This window comes from Aethalodelphis obliquidens, unplaced genomic scaffold (genome assembly GCF_003676395.1).
Source record: "Aethalodelphis obliquidens isolate GAN/ISIS:26980383/991018 unplaced genomic scaffold, ASM367639v1 scaffold148, whole genome shotgun sequence".
Taxonomy (NCBI): Eukaryota; Metazoa; Chordata; class Mammalia; order Artiodactyla; family Delphinidae; genus Aethalodelphis; species Aethalodelphis obliquidens.
In genome coordinates, this window is record NW_020838092.1 from 92,034 (window position 1) to 114,186 (window position 22,153).

At 35.6% G+C, this 22,153-nt stretch overlaps 1 long non-coding RNA gene across 1 annotated transcript; it reads right to left on the minus strand.

Moving 5' to 3' along the window:
* Positions 1-481: 481 nt before the first annotated feature.
* On the minus strand, positions 482-19,276 carry LOC113616530 (uncharacterized). The gene is made up of 6 exons (XR_003431318.1): positions 19,080-19,276; positions 15,759-15,830; positions 15,051-15,131; positions 9,032-9,103; positions 8,412-8,486; positions 482-620 (listed from the first exon to the last, which is right to left on the minus strand). It is a non-coding gene; the product is annotated as an uncharacterized LOC113616530 (long non-coding RNA).
* Positions 19,277-22,153: the final 2,877 nt, after the last annotated feature.

The following is a 22,153-nucleotide window of genomic DNA, read 5'->3' on the forward strand; positions in this document are numbered from 1 at the left end:
GAAACTCTCAGGCTCCAAATAGGACATAAAACAGCATCACTTGTACTCTTTATAAAATTTCAGAAACAAACAAAATAAACAAAAATATATTTACACCTGTCATATAAGACAAAGGGTACTTGAGACCTAATGTATATAAAATCAGTTTACAAACTGTGAGGCACTATATCAATAAGTTCTCATTTGCAGAGGGCACAGAATAGGATATGAGGCCAGTAATGTTAACTCCCTTCCCCCATCCATTCCTTTCTCTTGTTCCTTTATGTATGCGCATCAGTTACATTATTAAGCTAACAATGTAACTGAGCTATTATTAGCTTAATAATGTAACCAAGAATCTGATTTTTAGCAAGGGGGTAGTTCTTAGAAACTTAGGGAGCTGGAACTCTGAATGTATGAATTAAGATAATGCAATTACATCATGAATTTTAAAATTTATCATCATTGATTAAAAATTAAAATATTAAATTAAAAATTTATTATCCCACAATTGAGACTCACCACACCGTGTGACTTCTGTCAGGCATCCACTGTCACAACACAGCTTGACTGTCTTACAGACAACCTCAATAATATTTTTAAATTGGCAGAGGCAGCAGGCCATACAACTAGGTAAGATCCTATAAATGGAAACATAGGTAATTAAATTCGTGGTAAAAGAGTTACTTGAGTAGGTAGAAGAGGTAGGCCAAGGCCACCACAGACCTGTGCAAAAAGGAGTTCTTGGGGCATATGGACTGGAGAACTGAATAGGCGCCGGTTGGACAATTGCTGCTCTTGACTGTTGTAAATAAATATAGAGGAGGAGAGAGGTGCCCAACAGAAGGATGAGGACGGCAGTACGTATGGTATGCCTAGGAAAAAGGGAATAGGGATTAGAATTGGGTGACATTGATCTGTAGTTTAATTCAGAAGTATATCCTTCCAACCCGAAATCCTCACTTTGGGTTGAGAGTACACAGGAAGAAGGCAGACTTCTAAGAAGAGTCTGAATAAGGCCGCACCTTCTGTAGTCCCTTTCTCAGGTCCTATCTGTGAGTAGTAATATATTACAAATTATTTTAGTAATAAAAAAGCATCGTGTGGTTAAACAATAACAGAGATCGCATTGGCCAAATCTGGACAAAAGGAACGTTCTAAAGAATAACATTATCATTATAATAAGGTATAACATAGTTAATTTTTAAAAAAGCATATGAGTTCATAATGATACTCAAATGAAAATTGAGGAACTCTTCTTTATAGAATAATGTCAGCTAATAAATGCACAAGGAATGATAGAATAAGAAAAGTGTCATTTTGCAACTATCAATGTAATAATCGATTCAGACAAGGATTATCATTGATGCACAGTTGGGTGAAGAGTTGTTTGAAAGTAGGATCTTCACTGATCCCAAAGTATCACCCCACATTTTATCAACTACCAAGGGGAAAAATAACTTTACAATGGAGAGATATGGAAGATACCACATTAATCAAGTGATCAAACTTAGCACTGGGCCACCTGAAGTGCTGAAGTATGAAGAATACATCACCTATATAGTAGTCTTCCACAAAATGTTTACTTTGAATCTAATGAGGAAACAGACAAATCCAGATTGTGGGGAAATATACAAGACAACTGGCTTAGACTCTTCAAAAATGCCAATGTCATAAAGACCAAAAAAAAAGAAAATGGTAAGGAAATATTCTAGATTAAAGGAAACAAAGACGTAACATGCAATGCCTAATCTTTAATTGGATGCTGTATCAAAACAAAACAGACTTAAAGAATATTATTGGCTTCTGGCCAAGATGAAGTAACAAGGACCAATTTAACCTCCCACCTGAAACAATGAAAACGTCAAACAGAACATATGAAACAAAAGGTTTCAAGAAACTGGACCTCAGGCAATAAAGTTCAGTGATTCCGCAAGAGATGGGAAACAAATGAAGTGATCCCTATAATTGCCCTAACTTACTTCTCTGAGAGAGTTTCCAGGTCATGGTACAGGGAAGAGAAGTCCAGGCAGAGACTGGTGGACTCCATGACTGAGGCAATGGAGCTAAGAGTTTGGGAAAACCAAGGTAACTAGAGTTCACAAAGCAGAGTATCAGAGAGAAAAGAAGTACACAGACAAAGAAGTCTGGAGATATGCAGAGGGATCTCTTGAGAATTCAACAAAGTATTGGTCAGTACATTTGTGTGAGGAATTACTTGATGCCAGGAAAAGAACCACATGAAAGGATTAATAATAACTGGATATCACACAGGGTTGTAGGAATAGTACCTGTTCCTATAAGTCAGACTGGAAAACCTCATGATACTCAGAAAGGACTTGTCTCAGTAGTTGCAAATAATGAGCTCCAGACTAAAGGCTACTTGGACTCCTACCCAACGAATCTTAAAAGCTAGACCTAAAAGAATAAAATTGTTTTCAGTAACTTAATTTCACCCAAAACAAAGCCCAAGTATTTTACAGGAATATAAATATATATAGCACACAAGAAACTAAAACTCACAATATCTGAGATCATATGAAAAACTGCCAAGCATGCAAAGAAGTAGGAAAATATGCCCCATAGTGAGGGGAAAAGGCAATCAATCAAAACTAACCCGTAATCTATACAGATGTTAGAACTGGCAGAAAAGAACATTTTACAAGTTATTATACCTGAAGAAAAGTTACTATAACTGTATTTCACATGTTAAAAAACCCATTCTAAATACTGAAAATGTTATGTACAGGCATGGAAAATGTAAAACAGACCTAAATTGAGCTTCTAGAAATTAAAATCTATGTCTAAATTAAAAAGACATTGAACGAGGTTAATGGCAGATTAGACACTTCAGAAGAAAGGGTCAGTGAACATTAAGGCATAGTAATAGAAACAGTCCAAAATGAAACAAAAAGAGTAACAAAACAAAACAACAACAAAAATGAATAGAGCATCAGTGAGTTGTGCAACAATTTCAAGTGGCCTAATACATGCGTACTTAGAGTCCATGAAGGAGAGGAAAAATACAACAACTTGAAGAAATAATATCCAAAATTTTTCCAAATTCATAAACACTATAATCCCACTAAGTCAAGAAGATCAATGAACTTAAAGCATAATAAACATGGAAAAAACTACAGCAAGGCACAAAAAATAATCGAATTGCTCAAAACATGCAATAAGGAAAAAAAATTAAAAGCAGCCAGAGGAAAAAATTATACACTACGTACAGAGGAACAAAGATAACAATGACAGCAGAATTCTTGTTGGAAACAATGTAAATGAGAACTCAGCTGAATCACATCTTTAAAGCAGTGAATTGAATTCTATCAAGCTAGAATTCTATACCCAGATGTGTCAAAACAAAAGAAAAATAAAGACTATTTCAGACATACAAAAGCTGAAAGAATTCATTACTAGTAGACTTTCACTAAGAAATGTTAAAAGAAGTATTTTCAGGCAGAAGGAAAATGACACCAGATTGGAATATGGATCTACACAAAAGATTAAGAATACGGGAATTGGGAATTCCATGGTGGTTCAGTGGTTAAGAATCTGCCTGCCAATGCAGGGGACATGGGTTCAATCCCTGGTCTGGGAAGATCCCACATGCCGTGGAGCAACTACGCCCGTACGTCACAACTACTGAGCCCACACTCTAGAGCCTATGTGCCACAACTATGAAGCCCATGCACCTAGAGCCTGTGCTCTGCAACAAGAGAAGCCATCCAATTAGAAGCTGGAGCACCCCAATGAAGAGTAGCCCTTGCTCGCCGAAACTAGAGAAAGCGCAGGTGAAGCAAAAGAGACTCAACGCAGCAAAAATAAATTAAAAAATACTTAAAAAATTTTTAAAGGATTTTAGGCATTCGATATATGTCTCTGACCACAATGGAATTAAATTAGATATTAACAAATTCGAAAAATCTCCAAATATTTGGAAACTAAACAACACACTTCTGAGTAACTTTTTGGTCAAAGAAGAAATCAAAAGGGAAATCAGAAACTATTTTGAATTCACTGAAAGTGAAAACATAATATGTCAACATGTGGGATATTGCTAACGCTGTACTCAGCTTCCTCAACTTCCACCTTAAACTGGAAAAATGCGAGCAAGTTTATCACAGAATAAGAGAAGAAAGAACACAATAAAGATCAAAGTAGAAATAAATAAAATGGAAAACAGAAAAATACTATAGATAGTAAAAGGATAATAAGAGAATATTATAGAATACTTTATACCAATAAATTCAAGATGAAATGGAAAAAATTCCTTGAAAGACATGCACTACTAAAGTTTATTAAAGAATAAAGATATTAAAGAAATTGGATGTGCAGTGTAAAACCTTCCAACAAAGAAAGCTTCAAGTCCAGGTGGCTTAACTGATAAATTCTACTGAACATTTAAGGAATAAAATAATGCCAATTCTACACAAACTCTACCAGAAAGTTGAAGAGAAGGGAATACTTCCCAACTTTTTTATAAGGCTAACTTTCACTGTATCAAGATTAGACAATGACATTACAAGAAATCTATAGACCAATATCTCACATGAACACACAGACAAAAATTCTTAATAAAATTTTAGTATATCAAATACAATAATATATAATAAGACGATACATCATGACCAAGTGGGGTTTATCTCAAGAATGAAAGGTTGGTTTAATATTTGAAAATCAATTTACCCAACTTAGTACAATAAAAAAGAAAAATCAGGACAACACTGGTGGGGCAGTGGTTAAGAATCCACCTGCCAGTGCAGGGGACATGAGTTTGAGCCCAGGTCCGGGAAGATCCCACATACAACGGAGCAACTAAACCCGTGCACCACAACTACTGAGCCTGTGCTCTAGAGCGCGTGAGCCACAACTACTGAGCCCATGTGCCACAACTAGTGAAGCCCGTGCACCTACAGCCCATGCTCTGCAGCAAGAGAAGCCATCGCAATAAGAAGCCTGCATACTCCAATGAAGAGTAGTCCCTGCTTGCCAGAACCAGAGAATGCCTGCGTGCAGCAATGAAGACCCAATTCACCCCAAAATAAATAAATTAAGTAAAGAAAAGAAGAGAAAAATCTTATAATTATTGCAATAGATGAAGGAAAAGAATGAAAAAATCTAACATCCATTCCTGATTAAAGGAAAAAACAGCCCTCAGTAGACTAGGAATGGAAGGAGACTTCCTCAACTTGATAAATGACTTCTACAAAAAACCTAACATCATATTTAATGCTGAAGGACAAAGTACTTTCTCTCCAGGATCAGGACAAAGGCAAGGATGTCTGCTCTCATTACTTCTATTTGACATTGCACTGAAGGTTCTAGCCAGTGCAATAGGGCAACAAAAAGAAAGGAGATATTCAGAATGGAAAGGAAGAAGTAAAACTATCTTTGCAGATAACATGATTATGTAGAAAACCTGATAGAATATACAAAAATGCTACTGGAACTCATAAATGAGTTTATCAAGTTTGCAGGGTACAAGATCAACATACGAAAAGATTAATTTATCTCAACAAACTATCAGAGAGCAAAGTTTTAAAATACTACTTATAACAGAATCAAACATATAAAATACTTAGAATAAATCTGACAAAAGATGTAAGACTTGCACACTGAAAACTGTAAAATATTGCTAGGGGAAATTAAGGAAGACCTAAATAAATGGAGAGATATAATGTATTCATGGATCAGAAGATTTAATATTGTTAAGACATCAATTCTCCCCAAATTGATTTATAGATCAAAATCCCAGTAGGCTTTTCTATAGAAATTTACAAGCTAATTCTAAAATTCATATGGAAATAAAATTTAGAATAACTAAAACAACTTTAAAAAAGAACAAAGTTGAAGAACTAACAGTAACTGATTTCAACGCTTATGAAGCTACACTTTCAAGACATTGTGATAGTAGTGTAAAGATAGACAAAAAGATCAAAGGAACAGAAGAGAAAGTTCAGAAGTAGAGAGATGTGGACAACTGACTTTCAGGTTCAAAGGCATTTAAGTGGAGAAACGACAGGATTTTCTACAAATGGTGTGGAACAACTGAACATCCAGGTTCAAAAAATAAATAAATAAAAGAACTTCCATCCAAATCGTAATACAGAAATATACTATTCAGCAATAAACAGAAATTAATTACTGGTATCTACAACAATATGGATGAAGACTAAAATAATCATGCTGAGATAGAAACCAGTTAGAAAAAAGTATACACTGTATGATTCCATTAACAAAAAATTCTAGAAAATGCAAACAAAAAACAGATCAATGGTTGCATGGCGATTGGGAAGGGCAAGGAACGATGGGTAGAAAGAATTACAAAGAGACATTATGGAACTTTCTGAGGTGATGGACATTTTGATTTTGGTGATGTCTTCCTGCTGTGTATGTATGTGTGTGTGTGAACAGAGATTATTATATGTCAATTATACCTCAAAAAGCTGTTAAAAGAAAAATTATATGAGACAACTGGGGAAATTTGAATAGCAACTCTTTATTAGGTAATATTATTGTGTAGGAAGTTAATTTCTTCAATACTGTGTGTTAACAGTATTGTAGTTACATAGGGAAATAATTTTTAATATCCAGAGAGGAGGGCATCTAGCTGACAAGAGAGGGATTGCAATTGGGGCAGATGCTGTGGGAGGCTGAGGAAGATGAGGCTAGAGCAGTGACCAATGTGTGACGGCGTGGTGAAGACAGTCATTTGTCAGCTGACCTGACAAAGATGGTTGGAACAGACTGCTAAATGCAGGGTCCTTTCCCCATACTAATGTCATGCAATCCCCTCATCTAGCCTTGGTATAACAGAAAGTTTCTACTAGCTTGCCATATCGGAGGGGGGATGGCACAGTATAAGGTGCAGTAGGTTGTGTAATAAACTGTCACAATAGGGTCCTACAGAAATAGTTTTTAAACTGCAAAAAAATGAAACTTGACCCTTCCCTCACAACATATATGAAAATTAACTCAAAATGAATCACAGACCTAAATGGAACTATACAACTTCCGGAAGAAAACATAGGAGAAAATCTTTGTGATTTGGGGTTACACAATGGGGTCTCACAAAAAGATTTCTTAGATAAGACACAAAAAAGCACAAACCATCTAAGAAAAATTGCTAAGGGACTTCCCTAGAGGTTAAGACCCCGAGTTCCCAATGTAGGGGGCACGGGTTCGATCCCTGGTCAGGGAACTAGATCCCACATGCATGATGCAACCAAGAGTTTGCATGCCACAACTAAGAAACCCATGAGCCGCAACTAAGGAGCTCACCTGCCGCAACTAAGACCCAGCACAACCAAATAAATTAATTAAATAAATATGAAAAAAAGAAAAATTGCTAAATTAGAGTTCATCAAAAATTTAAAACTTCTAGTCTTCAGAGACACTTTAATCAATGAAGATAAGTCACAATCTGGGAGAAGATATTTACTAAACACATATGTGAGAAAAAGGACTTTTTCCATTGCTTTTTATATAAAGCACTCTTAAAACTCAATATAAATGTCCAATTAAAAAATGGATTTGAACAGACACTTCATTTAAAAAGATATTTCCACATGAATAGACACTCAACATCATCAGCTATTACAGAAATGCAAAATCTGGCAAAAACTATGAGATACAACTGCACACCTACTAGAAAGGCTAAATTTTTTTTTAAAACAAACGTAAGGATCAGGTGATGATGTGGAGCAACTGAAACGCGCATAGACTGCTAGTGGGAAAGCAAAAAGGCACAGGCACTTTAGAAAACAGTTTAGCAGTTTCTTAAAAAGTTAAAAATGCACTTAGCATATGATGAAGCAATCCCACCCTTAGGTATTTTACCCCAAAGAAATGAAAACATATGATCGCACAAAACATTTGTTCACACACACATGTGAGTGTTTTCAGAGGCTTTGTTCATAATAGCCAAAGAACTAGAAAAAACTCAAATGTTCATCACATGACAAATGTGTACACAAAATGTGTATCCACACAACTAGAATACTACTCAGCAATAAAGAAGAATGAACTACTGACAGGTGCAACAAAACAGATGAAGCTCCAAAGAGACTGGTAAGTGAAAGAAGCCAAAAACAAAAGGCTACATACCACATGATTTCAGACATTATGGAAAAGGCAACAGTATACGGACAAAAATCAGATCGGTGGTTGCCAGGGGCTGGTAGTGGGAGGAGGATGGATTGACTACAAAGGGACATGAGGGGTCTTTTGGGAGGGCAGAAGTTTTCTTTACCTCAAATGTGGTGGTGGCTACAGAACTATACATTTGTCAAAACACATCACACTGTATATTTAAAAATAGTGTATTTTGTTAAATGAAAAGTATACATAAATAAACCTACTTAAGAAAATAATAAAACAAACGTAAAAAAACAATTGAGTGAAAATAAATGTAAGAAAAATCAACTTACACTTTTTCCAATTCAAGGGTCATCATGAGGATGCTTTCAATTGTTGTAAGTGACACTTGTGTTATTCCCATGTCTCTGAAGGAGAAGCCCAAACATGCATGATATAAAACCCAGACAAAAATTCTAAACTTAAAAAGATACTTAACATGTGATTACTTCAGTTCTGGCTTCTTACTTGCCATAGATGATAATTCTAAAGAGCTCTTATTGAAGAAATTTAAATTTGCATCATCAAATGAATGACCTTGGTGCTGAACAGTACAATCATTTTTTATTATCCTTACTTCTCATTTTCAATTGCATCTACCTCTTTTGATCACTCTTTTTTAAAAAAATAATGTACCCCTTATTCCTTTTTGCTTTCTGGAATAAATAATATTCCTACATGCATCTACATATTCCATATCTATATGTGTTCTTCAACACTGTTCTCATTCTCTGCTGGCTGTCTTACCCATATATATATATATTTTTAACCGTTTTCTTTGCCAATAAGTCTTATTTTCAGTAACCCAGTTAAAATCTAAATTATGACTTTTTAGCCAGAGTACTCAATCTTTGACGAAAGTAAAAAAGAGCAGAAATTATCTCATGAGCCATGAAACTGTTGCAATACTTACAAATATTTTAATGCTGGCAATTAAAAAAGATAAGAATCTTCAACTGTTGTCAAAGGATTCTGATTGAGAATTCTGAAAAATGGGATGGAATTAAAATTATCTGCATTTTCAATTACATCCATGAAAGCTTATATTCATTTTTTTTGGTATGGAACTTGAAAGTTAAAAAAAAATCATTTTCTGTCTTTACCTATAAATCACCCTTAGAATCTGTAAAACACTCTTTCATTGGGAACTACCCAGGACTCTAGATGATAAAATTGAGAAGAGAAACAAACAAAAAAATAGAAAAACAGTGGCTAGCATAGAAAAATATGCCAAAGAACTTTTCAGGTTAAAAACCCAAGAAGTGACTATGCTGGTAGGAAGCCCCTGCTCTGTAAAAAAAGTACTATTTCTACTGTCCTCCATAATTCAAGGTGTTTTTCTTTCATCTCTACAAATTTTTTAAAATTTCATGATTTAAACTACCCAGTAAAAGGTAAAAATAGGGCTAATTCCTTGGTTCTGGATCGAAAGAAGAAGAGACAAATCCAAGAGGAAATGGTGAAAGCCATACTCCCATCACAGAGTCCCATGTGTATTCTTGTATCATAGCTTTGTTACTGTGTATGTAATCACCTGTTTACTTGTCACTGTCCTAGACTGTCAGCAACTTCAGAGCAGGAACCACACTTTATTGTCATTATTATTTCTGTACCTGACATAGTGCCTAATATTTGCTAGGTATTTAATAAACATTTGCTGAATAAATAACATTTTGTTTATATATGAATAAAATAAACAAATTAATTTTGGGGAACAAAATTTTATTCCAAAATGCTGGAATAGATTTTCTTCTTAGTGCTTTCTTTTTTTTTTCTCAGTTCTTTAAAACAAATAAGGGGGGAAAAAAAAACCAGGAAAAACAGAAAGAAAGGAAAGAATATCCGATTTTAGGTTAACTCTACTCAAGAATTATTAACATACTTTTGCAGAATATTATAAAGATAATTATCAAAACTAGTATCTTTTGGGTTGCCAGCCATCTGTGATCAGCATTTAACATTTAATCCTCATAGTAACCTTATGTGATAGACATATTACCCCATTGTACAAATGAGGAAACTGAGGCCCAGAGAAGTTACATAACTTGTCCTAAGTCATCAAGCTAGTAAGAAGCAGAGCTGGAATTTGAACTCAGTTCTGACTCTAAAGTCTGTGTTTAACCTGAATGAAAAAAAAGGGGGAGTTTTAAAACATCTGTTACTTTAACCTTAATTTTGAGAGCACTAAATATAGAAATACCTTTTCAAACTTCATCTACCCATCTGAGAAAGTCTCTATAAGAATTATATTTTCTTTTTATTTATTTATTTCTCTTTTTATTTATTTTTTCCTTAATCATCTCCCATGATAAATATTTAATTAGCCTATGGTCATTGTGACTTTAGAGATTTTAAAAAATATTGCAGGAAAATCAGTAAAAATGATGGAGGAAGGACATCTGAAAATTCATCCCTCCATAGAAGCAACAATAACAATAGCAACAACAACAAAACTGGCAAAAATAGCCAGAATCAACTTCTTCTGAACTGTGGAAATTTAACCAACATGCTTGTAGCAATTTGGGGAGCAATTTATTAAAGGAAAACAAATTCATTTCTGTAAGAACAATGAGATCTTTGTTGCTTGAACTTGTCCTTGACCTTTGCTCTCCATGCCAGTGGTAGCCTTGAAAAACAGCCCACATCCCTGGTACCAGAAGGAGCAACAAGGACTGGAAGGGCCTTCAAAGACTCATTCCCAAAGAACTGTCATTGTTTTACATGTCTGGTGGTCCCCTGGAAGACCTCACTTGAAAGGCTTGCCTTTGACCTGACTGAGAGCTGCCTAGTAAGAAAAGCCACACCTCACGGGTAATTTCTGGAAAACATTTTCAGGCAAATATTTTAACATGGCAGTTGCATTGGGCAATGGATAACAGTTTGGGGCAAAAAACAGCCCAACCGAAAAGCTTAAAAATAAAAGCTGAGGAATGAGATGTCCACAGAGACTTTGAAATGTGCCAATATATTCCTGGGAAACTGGAAGACCACAAGACATATTCCTGGGAATCTAGGAAAATAACTGTTAGCATTAATAAATGAGTTCAGCAAGGTTGTAGGATATAAGATCAATATTATTTCTACACACCAGCAATGAGTAATCCAAAAATGAAATTAAGAAAACAATTCCATGTGTAACGGCATCAAAAGACATAAAATACTTAGGGAAAAATTTAACCAAGTAAGCACAAGATTCACACTGAAAAGTACAAAACTGTTGAAAGAAATTGAAGAAGATCTAAATAAATATAAAGACATGCTGGATTCATGGACTGGAAGATAATCTTATTAAAATTTCACTACTTCCCAAATCGACTTATGGTTCCATTGCAATTCCTATCAAAATCCCAGCTGACCTCTTTCCAGAAATTGCCAAGCTAATTCTAAAATTCATATGGCAATTGAAGGAAACAGAATAACCAAAACAATGTTGGTAAAGAACAAAGTGGGAGGACTCACACATCCCGGTTTCAAAACTCAGTTCAAAGCTACTGCAATCACAGTGTGGTACTGGAATAAGAACAGACATGTAAATCAATAGAACAGAATTGACAGTATAGAAATACACCCTCATAATTATGGTCGATTGATTTTCAACAAGGGTGCCAAAACAATTCATTGTGGAAAGAACAGTGTTTTCAAAAGATACTGGGACAACTGTACATCCACACATAAAATAATGAAGCTGGACTCCTACACTTCACACCATATATGAAAATTAACTCCAAATGGTACAAATATCCATGTAAGAGCTAAGGCTATAAAACTCTTAGAAGAAAACACAGGAATAAATCTTTATGACCTTGCATTAGACAACAGTTTCTTAGATATGATCCAGAAACACAAACAACCAAAAGAAAAATAGATGAATGGGATTTTATAAAAGTTTTGTTCTTCAAAGGACACTATCAAGAAAGTGAAAAAAACATGTAGAATGGGAGAAAATACTACAGGTGGGAAGAATAAGACGCAGTTGGCAGAAGAAAAGTATAATAGTTGCTAGGTGTGACAATCTCAAAATTTTGAACTATTACAAATAAAACAGGCACCCTGAATCACCCCAAAGGGCAGACTCAAATTATGTTTGTTTTTAGCGTTTATGGCTTTCTAAATCTGAGAAGCTGCCAGGATTCTAGTACATAGCAAAAAGTGATGACAACATCCCGAAGTATGTAAGCTTTTGTGTGTACATAGCCATCTAAAGGAAACCAATGATAGTTGACTGGGGGAGCATTAGGGCGGCTCTGTGACCGCAGCTCAATTTGCCTTCATAGGGTGGCCACACCTCCCTCATTGATATTCTCAACAATGGGGTAAATAATTCAATAGGGATAAGGCTTTGATTTTCCTCTTATTCTCTCCTAGTGCTTATGTTCTTGTTACAATATTGATGTACCACAGAGAAGCCAGCATGTGAATGTGCTCTGTTTGGTTAAGTTATATAGTCTTTATACATTGTAGAGTCCTTCATTTTCTAAAATCATGGAGCTTGTATTGTTAGAACCAATGAAGTAACTAAAAGAATTTTAAAAATAAGCCATCAGTCTGGACCTGCATAGGTGAATGAAGGACAAACACTTTAAAGTCAGAAAAAAAAGTATCCTTAACATTTAGGATTGTCAACCACTGCTGGTTTTCCATAATATATTTCATTCCTGATTTTATCTGAAAGAGATATGATTACTACCAACATTCAAAAAGTGGTACTTTAGTAATTAATAAGCTCTTGGCTCATTTTTGAAGTAGATTTCGGATTTAAAATACACTACCACACTGCTAACTACTTCACCTGATGTTTGTCAATAACATAGAGGCTTCATTCAAGAAACCTACTGACTTGTAATTACCTGAAACCCAGTGATGAATCAAGGTTTTGTGGGGCCTGAAGCTCATCTACTTTAGGAAATCCTATCTAATAAAAACATGCAAAGTTATGAATACAAAAATCACTAGGACCCCTCTCAAAACCTTAGAAGTGACCTATGCAAGTGAGGAGCCTTGAAGCCTAAGCTTCATTGAATTCATGATAAATCCATCTCAGCTGGGGCCCTTTTCCAAACTTTTTTAATGCAGGCAACTTATAAACACCCCAGTAATGTGTCATTATAGGTAGTAAAATGACTTAACTCGAGGGTGGTGTCTTCCCTTGGTGGCTTGCCTTTGCAAAGAGATGCAATAAAGCTTATGTCTCACCATGGCAAATGTTTCCTGAAGCAAATTAGCTTTGTCTATTAGAAAGACTTAGCCCAAAACAAAGACTTACTATACTGTGACAATCATTTGAAAGTAACTGTGAATGAGTTTTAGGAGTACAGTACTAATTTATTTCCAACACCAGATAGTTCTGATTCTTTCACTACCTTTTTCTGTCATTTAAGAGGAACACAAATTCAAAAGGAACAAGTTGGTGCCTCTTCCATTACAAATATTTTCTAACCTACCACTCATTTTCTACTTCATCACACCCTTACCTCACCTTGTTACCCTGCTGCATAGATGCTAGAAGGTTCTCATATAAGTTTTCCCATGAACATCCATCTTTTTCCTTCCAGTATGAAAGCTTATTGGGGACAAAGTCCTTGCCCTATACATCTTTGTATCCCCAGCACTTAATAGAGTACTGACACACAGTGGGCATGGCACTCAGTGAATGTTTTGGAATGAATTCATTAATTTTTAAACTGTGATTGATTGATTGATTGATTTCCACAATGTATTGTCCTGTGTTGCCTACATAACTATAGTGAAACTCTGATTCTTATAAGGAACTCTTGCTGTTATAGGATGTTTAGGAAAGGTGGTGAGTTTAAGACGTTGTATTGATGCTACTAAAACCTCCTGGTGAAGGGACCTCATCAGCCTGCTCTCCGATGTGCTGGCAAAAGAAAAACTGACCCTTGGTGCTCTCTCCCAAAGGTAGGCATCGGCAAACTAACAAGGGAAAGGAAGGAGGCCGCTAAAGATAGGCATCTGCAGAAATTGCTAATCCAGCTCCAGACACAGCCTCAACACTTTCATTAACCCAAAATGTGTGAACTGTGTGAAACTGGATTTCTGAACCACGAGACAGGGAAGAGAGTCTTTTCCAAAGCTAGGTGTAGAAGAGCTCTTTACCTTGAGTCTAAAATCGCCTTCAGGCCATTGAATGTACCCACTATCATTTCCTTGTGTCATGAGAAATCACAGAATTTTTGAGCTGTAGGTGTGTAAAGCCCACACTTCTTACTGAAGAGTAGTCAGCAAAGAAAGTATATTGAATTAGGCTACAGCAATGTATTTTCTATATATTTTTCACACTACAGCTGAACCCAAACAACGTCTTTTTCCATACCTCAAAGGTTTCTATTGACCACAGATAATTCACTTCAGAGATATATGCTTTTTGAAAAATAATGTTCTGGTTGGCTGGGCAAGCCCTGTGGTGGGTGTTCAGGAATTCTTTCTGCTTTACCATTTAAAAGAGCTAATAATGGTTGGGGAAGCTCCCACAGCTTTTGCTCCCTGAAGAATTCGGTGCTAAACTTAGTTCTTTGCAGCTCTGTATTGCATACATTTTAAGCAGTTAGGAACTTTGCACATGAGCAGGAATCAAAGTTAAATTCAAAAGTGGAACTTCATGGACCATTCGCATATTGGAGAGGCATCAGTGGGATTCCATGACAATGCTAATTTGAGTGTTTTTGCTTGGTGCCTTTTATTGCCTGTGCCAAAGATAAGTACTATGGAAAGCAGAGCGTTTCATATATATGAGTTACACAAGTCTCTTGGCCTCTTTGTACATTAGTTTCCTCGTTTAAAAAAAATAATAAATGGCTCTCAAGACATACTTTCCAGAATTCATACTGGGCTTATTTACACCCCAGCTAACCAATAACTGCATGATTGCTTTTACACACAGTTTTTTACATGTATTCATCTTCTATTTCACTTACAACTTGTGTAAAAACTGCATTCCATGCCAGGCCTGAAACGTTCCAAAGCTCAGTTCTGTGAGTAAATTGCAACCAAGATTTCTACAAAAAAAGACACAAGCAAAAGAAGAAGAAAAATATGTATTCTTTCAGAACATTTATCCTTTGGCAATAATTCTAATTTATATATGATGAAACATAACATCACTACTCCCTCCATACACTAAAGAAATCTCACTGTGGAAGACATGATTTATACTTTCATGATTATATATGTGGTGCATTAGATACAAAATAGTAAATGCTCATTAAATACTTGTGTTAAGTGATCTTTATTTCTCTAGAAAGGCAGCACTACTGACATTTTAGGCTGGATAATTCTTTGCTGTGGGAGGCTCTCCTGTAAACTGTTGGATGTTTAGTAGCATCTCTGGCCTCTGTCCACTAGATGCCAGTAGCATATACAGTTCTAACAAGCAAAAATGTCTCCAGACACTACCAAATATCACCTGTGTGCAAAATCACCCTGGTTGAGAGCCACAGCTCTATAATTATTCACTCTGATCTGTGTAATAATTTTTACACTAATCTTCACTAGAGACAAAAAGGATTTGCTACAAAATATTAGTAGTAATTTTAATCATATTTCAAATGAGTAACAAATTAATTTTATAAAAAATTAAGCTTTATAAAAATTCCAAATATAATGAAGTTATATTTGTAACATACATAAACTGCAAAACAGGTAGTGGTTCAAATGTATGTCTTTCGATAGACTGTATTTTATTGCAGGACAAATCTCTATGAAAAGTAAAAGGAAAATATTGCCTCAATTAGCTATTAGATATCTAATTAGTAGGAATAACTAGTAGAAGTTAGAAGGATAATAATAAATAAGAAGCATTGGTCTAAACTCCAAACCTTACGAATTACTATTTGAACCTTCCAGAGCCCCTAACCCTGCCTTCACCTCTCTTAAGAGTCTCACCTTCAGGATCTTCATAAATTAAATATACAACTATAGATCTTTATAGATTTTGGAGTTCATCTTTCCTGAGAGCAGAAGCATTGATTAGATTCCACCTTTTGTGGTCTCATCAAATTCTAGATTATGAGCTCAAAATTTTTATCGCTATATATCATTATAATTTCTAATATTAAAAGGAATATTTACACACTTCCCAGTATAGTTCTGTTTTTCTAGGCCAATTCATTACCAGAAGAAATAAAAGATACCCTTGCAAACAACTTGAAAGGAAGTTACTCCTATCATTAATATGTAATGTTAATTCAGTATTACACTTTCTATCATATTGACTTTTATTCGAAAATACCTACTCTTGACTATAGCTGACTATATTATTTCCATTGATTCCAGCTTAGTCTCTCATTTCACTGGATGGGTATAACTGTCTTCTGACTGGTGTTTCCATCTCCACCCTCTCCCTTTTTAAGCCATCCTCCACGCGATCACCAGATTAATTCTTTGGAAGCGGTTCTCAAATACCAGCATCACTTGTGAGCTTATTGAATATACAAATATTCAGCCTACTCTGGACCTCTTGAGTCAGTAACTATGGGGCTGGATCTTGTGTTTTCACAAACCCTCCAAGTGGTTGGTTCTGTTGCAGGCCAAAGCTTTTTCTCAAGCACTGCTGTGGTAACATGGTAGCTTCGCATGTTATCCTTGGCTTGGCCTCCAAAGCCCTAGATGATCTGGCTCTAATCTCCTACTCTTCCCACTTGTATTCTACAGGTACTCAGAGTATTTTTCCTGTGTTTTGCCTTTCTCCCACTTTCCTTTTGCAAGCTTATTCTTCCCAAGATGTCTGTCATTGATACCCAATGGCCCTTCGTGCTCCCATTTAAACAGCATTGCTCTAATAACATCTTCCCTGATCCAATTTGAAGTCTATTTTTCCCTCTTTTGTGTTCCAATACCAACTTATAGCTCTCCTTCCCCATATTCACTTCCCTCTTTAAATATAGCTATTTTTGCAACGCATTTCCTCTGAGCATAAACTCCTTCAAAGTATGGACTAGATCCTGCTTATGTGCATCGTCTATCATGTTTAAAGCCAACGCATGGACATGAAGCAAACTCAAATATTTATAAAATCAACAAATAACTGGGGAGTGAATAGGAGGAGGAAAGGACTGTTTTAAAAGAAATGTAGATTTATTACTTCATGGTGCCTCCACAGCACTTTGTCATTATGGTTTGAGCTCATTATATGTTTATTTTCCCTGTGAGATCATGAGTTGCTAAAAGGAATCCTGTCTTACCCATCTTTGTGTTTACAACACTAGGCATAGTGCTTATTAGCATATTCTTTTTTCAATTTTTTATTGATTGGCTTTTTTTTATTTAAAGAATGAGAATACTTATTCTGACATGAAATAATCAGATTATAAAGTATTTCATAGTAGAAGTAATGAAGGGCCTAGTCCACTGAGCAGTTATCTTATTTGATTTTCTCCAAATTGTGTTTATAAGGTTTGGAGCCCAGATGGCAGAGAAGAGACTAATATAAAGGTGATTGCCCCTTAAGGCTTGGAAGGTTTGATAATTAAAAGAACTATTTTTCGGGTCATGTGAGGCTCTTTATACCCACTTCCCTTAAGCCTTTTATATTTGCAAGAAGAATCTATTTGCTAAAGAGGATCATTAATTGGCTTAGTAAGTATTAATGACATACACAGCTTTGGATGCCATGGACAAAGGACAAAAACTGAGCTTGTATAGCAAAAACGCAGTTATCTCCTTATCCCTAAATTAAAAGAAATACTAGGCAAGCATTTCTTCTGTGATAAAGAAGCTGGAGAGGGAATACCCTGGCGGTCCAGGGGTTAGGACTCGGCACTTCCACTGCTGGGGACTTGGGTTCAATCCCTGGTCAGGGAACTAAGATCCCACAAGTTGTTTGGCTTGGCCCAAAAAACAAAACAAACAAACAAAAAAACAGAAATAAAAGGATGGAGAGATTTTTCTTAGGGGCATTTCTGATATGCTTATTTAGTGTAAACATTTCTAAATATACTACTTAACCATCATCTTAAACATTCTTAATATTGGTATCACAATTCCTGCATTGAAATCCTTAACAGTTTATTCTTTTGGTAACTTAATGTGTTCTTGACAATACTGACTTAAAAAAAAAATTTTTTTTTTGAATGTGGACCATTTTTAAAGTCTTTATTGAATTTGTTACAATATTGCTTCTTTTTTTTAATGTTTTGGATTTTTGGCCATGAGGCATGTTGGATCTTAGCTCCCCGACCAGGGATCAAACCCGCACCCCCTGCAATGGAAGGCAAAGTTTTAACTACTAGACCACCAGGGAAGTCCCTTGACAATACTGTTTACATAATTCATCTCCTTAAATATTTAATATTTAAATGTTAATTTAATTTAGATTAAATTATCAATGTTAGGAGTTAATGGCATTCATATTAATGTAAGTGTTCTAGATTTTCTTGTCCTATAGGTGACAATTTGAGGTTAACTTTAATTCCTCCATTTTCACTAAACCAACTTTTTCAAACCTTTTCTGTAAAGGCCAGATAAGTAAATAGTTTAGGCTTTGCAGGCCACATACAGTCTCTGTCACATATTTTTCTTCGTTTCTTTTTTTTCTCATTTACAGCCCTTTAAAAATCACTTTTAACTTATGGGCTGTATAAAAATGGACTGTGGGCCAGATCTGATCCATAGGTCATAAGCAAAATGTAAATACAGATGGAGACTATATGAACACTTATATAACAATGTTCATATGGGGTTCTATAATTGCTCAGACCTCATTACCACTTTTCCTCTACAACTAAAGGGTATTTTTCTATCTTTATCTTGTCTATATAGTTAAAAAATTAAAAATGAATAGGAGATATTTAGTGCTAGTGATGGACTGGGGCCCTACACAGACTTACAGAATTGTAGAATTTAATTGCTAGAAGAAATTGAAGACATTATCTCATTGAACCCCTTAATCACTTTATAGATAATCTACTTTATAGGTAAGAACTCATAAGTAAATATGATTAACTTACAAATATCGGAGGGATAGCAAGCCTTCAAATGAGTCCTTATGTAATTCAGTCAAATAATTTTCACTGAGAATTCTGAAAAATGAAAAGGTTATTTCTGGATCAAAATGCAAAATAACTACAACTATATACTACATAGGACTAACTCCTATATGTGGAGGAAAGCTGGGTAATGGTGCCACCTAAACAACATAATTCTTATTTAATTTAGAGACGGTGATTTCTGCTCTGTTTCCATTTAAACCTTCTTTTCACGTCCTCCTTTGTGTCCATCTCTCTCCATCACGCATGTGCGCATGTGCGTGCACGTGCGTGCACGCGTGCACACACACACACACACACACACACCACCCACTCTTCCCACCAAATCATATAGTTAATGTCTACTCTCTAGATCACGAAGTGTCTGTTAGAACCCAGCTCTGGGTGGCACCAACGTTGCTGAGCTGCTCTTCCCTCCTCTCTTTCCCCAAACCTTATTGGGAAGTCCCACACACAACTGTATCAGGGCAAATGAAGCCATCTGATTTTTCCCCCATTAAAAATTTTTTGAAAACTAAAATGTGCATGAAATATACATAACTGTTCAGTAATTCAATTGAACAACTGTTCAACTGTTTAATAATTACAAAACAGATCCCCACGTAACACCATTCATGTCAAGAAAGAATCCTGCCAGCATCCCAGAAGCCCCCCGTGTGCCCTTTTCCAATCACAACCCTCTCTCTGACTTACTAGAGGGAACCACTATCCTGACTTTAAGAATAATTTCCTTGCTTTTTAAACGTAGTTTTGCCTTTTGTCTATCAGCTATAAACAACACAGTTTAGTCTTCCTTCTTCTTGAACTTTATATAAGTGGAATCATATTATATGTATTATTTTCCACATTGCTTCTTTCATTCAACATTATTTTGTAAAATTATTTTATTTTTGCCTGTAGTATGTAGTGTTGCATGTCCAACTACATGAGGCTTCTGAGTATTTGAAAGTGGCTAATGTGACTAAGGAGTTGAATTTTTAATTAATTTCAATTACTTTAAAATGAAAATTTAAAAAACTGATACGCAATGTAATTATTGGAAAATGTTTATGTTAGCAACAATTTGCATATGTGATACTTTTTCGACTGTAAATTTTATGAAATCTAAATACCGATTAAGTATTTGTAATAAAATTTAGCAACCAAATTGTGATTTCAAATAGTATGGGAAAAAAATGTAGATACTCTCATTAATTTTTATACTGATTACATGTAGATATGATAATATTTTGGATATTTTTAAATACTTAATATGAAAAAATGTAGAATATCTTATTAATAATGTATATAATGATTACATGTTAAAATGATAATATTTTGGATATAAGGGTTAAGTAAAAGATATTAACATTTATTTCATCTGTTTCATTTTACTTTTATTTTTAAGTGGCTACCAGAAAATTTAAGATTACTTATGTGGCTTGCATTATGTTTCTGATGAAGTCTATGACTTCTAAGTATGATTATATCACACTTTATTCATTCAACTGTTGGTGTATACTGAGACTTTTTCTAGTTTTTAATTAAAAACAATACTGCTTTGAATATTCTTATATTTGTATCCTGATACATATTTGCCTGAGTTTGTCTAGGATGTAATAGGGATACAAAATTATTTCCAAAAAGTTGTGCTACTTCAAGTTGGCAGATTGAAACATGTCAAGTCTCCACCCCTTCAATGTCCACCAAAATCCCTAAGAATGATAGAAAAGATTGAACTCAAATATCACAACCTTAGCTCAATGTGTGGGAGCAGCTCCACAAATGCTCCCCTACCAGAAACGTCCCGGAGCTGCCTACAGGGTGATCAGTTGGAATAGTGCGGTAGGAGCAGCTGACAGCACACATCAACCCCACATCTTCCCTCCTTGATCCAGACAGCAAAAGGTGTCTTCCTCTAGACAGGAGCAATTGGTGTTAGAAAGCGGGCAAGGTCCCAGAACCCTGGAAGAAAGGTATACACTCCCTGACTAGCCACCAGAAAGCACCTCCCACCTCTGCCTTATTCTCAGGGGAACCCATTGGGAGTAATAAGCCCCAACAGCTCATTTCACTTCTCCCCTAAAGCTGGGAAAGAAACTCAACTGCAAAGATGAATTACACTCAGGAATGACCAAACAATGTGAGAAAGCCAACTCCATTAAGGACAGAAAACAAAAACAAACATAAGAGCTTATAGCCAATGAATCAGAGTTAACAAAGCACAAGAGGACCTTAGGATAGCACAATTATTACCCTCAGACAGATGTAAGCAGATAGTGCATCCATTAATCAAGAATATACGAATGGTTCAGTGGGTTGTGTAGGCTTCCTGGTGGAGGGGACTAGTGCCTGTGTTCTGATGGATGAGGCTGGATCTTGTCTCTCTGGTGAGCAGGTCCATGTCTGGTGGTGTGTTTTGGAGTGTCTATGGACTTATTATGATTTTAGGCCGCCTCTCTGCTAATGGGTGGGGTTGTGTTCCTGTTTTGCTAGTTGTTTGGCATAGGGTGTCCAGCACTGTAGCTTGCTGGTCGTTGAGTGAAGCTGGGTGCTGGCGTTGAGATGGAGATCTCTGGGAGATTTTCGCCGTTTGATATTATGTGGAGCTGGGAGGTCTCTTGTTGACTAGTGTCCTGAAGTTGGCTCTCCCACCTCAGAGGCACAGCACTGACTCCTGCTGCAGCACCAAGAGACTTTCATCCACACAGCTCAGAATAAAAGGGAGAAAGAGTAGAGAGAAAGAATTAGTAGAAGTAGGAAGAAAGAAAGAAAGAGAGAAAGAGAGAAAGAAAGAAAGAAAGAAAGAAAGAAAGAAAGAAAGAAAAGAAAGAAAGAAAGAAAGAAAGAAAGAAAGAAAGAAAAGAAGGAAAGAAAGAAAGAAACGAGGGAGGGAGGGACGGTGGGAGGAAGGAAGGAGGGAAGGAAGGAAAAAAGAAAGAAAATAAAGTGAAATAAAATAAAGTAAAATATAATAAAGTTATTAAATTTAAAAATAATTATTAAGAAAAAAATTTTTAAAAAAACGGACGGATAGAAGCTTAGGACAAATGGTG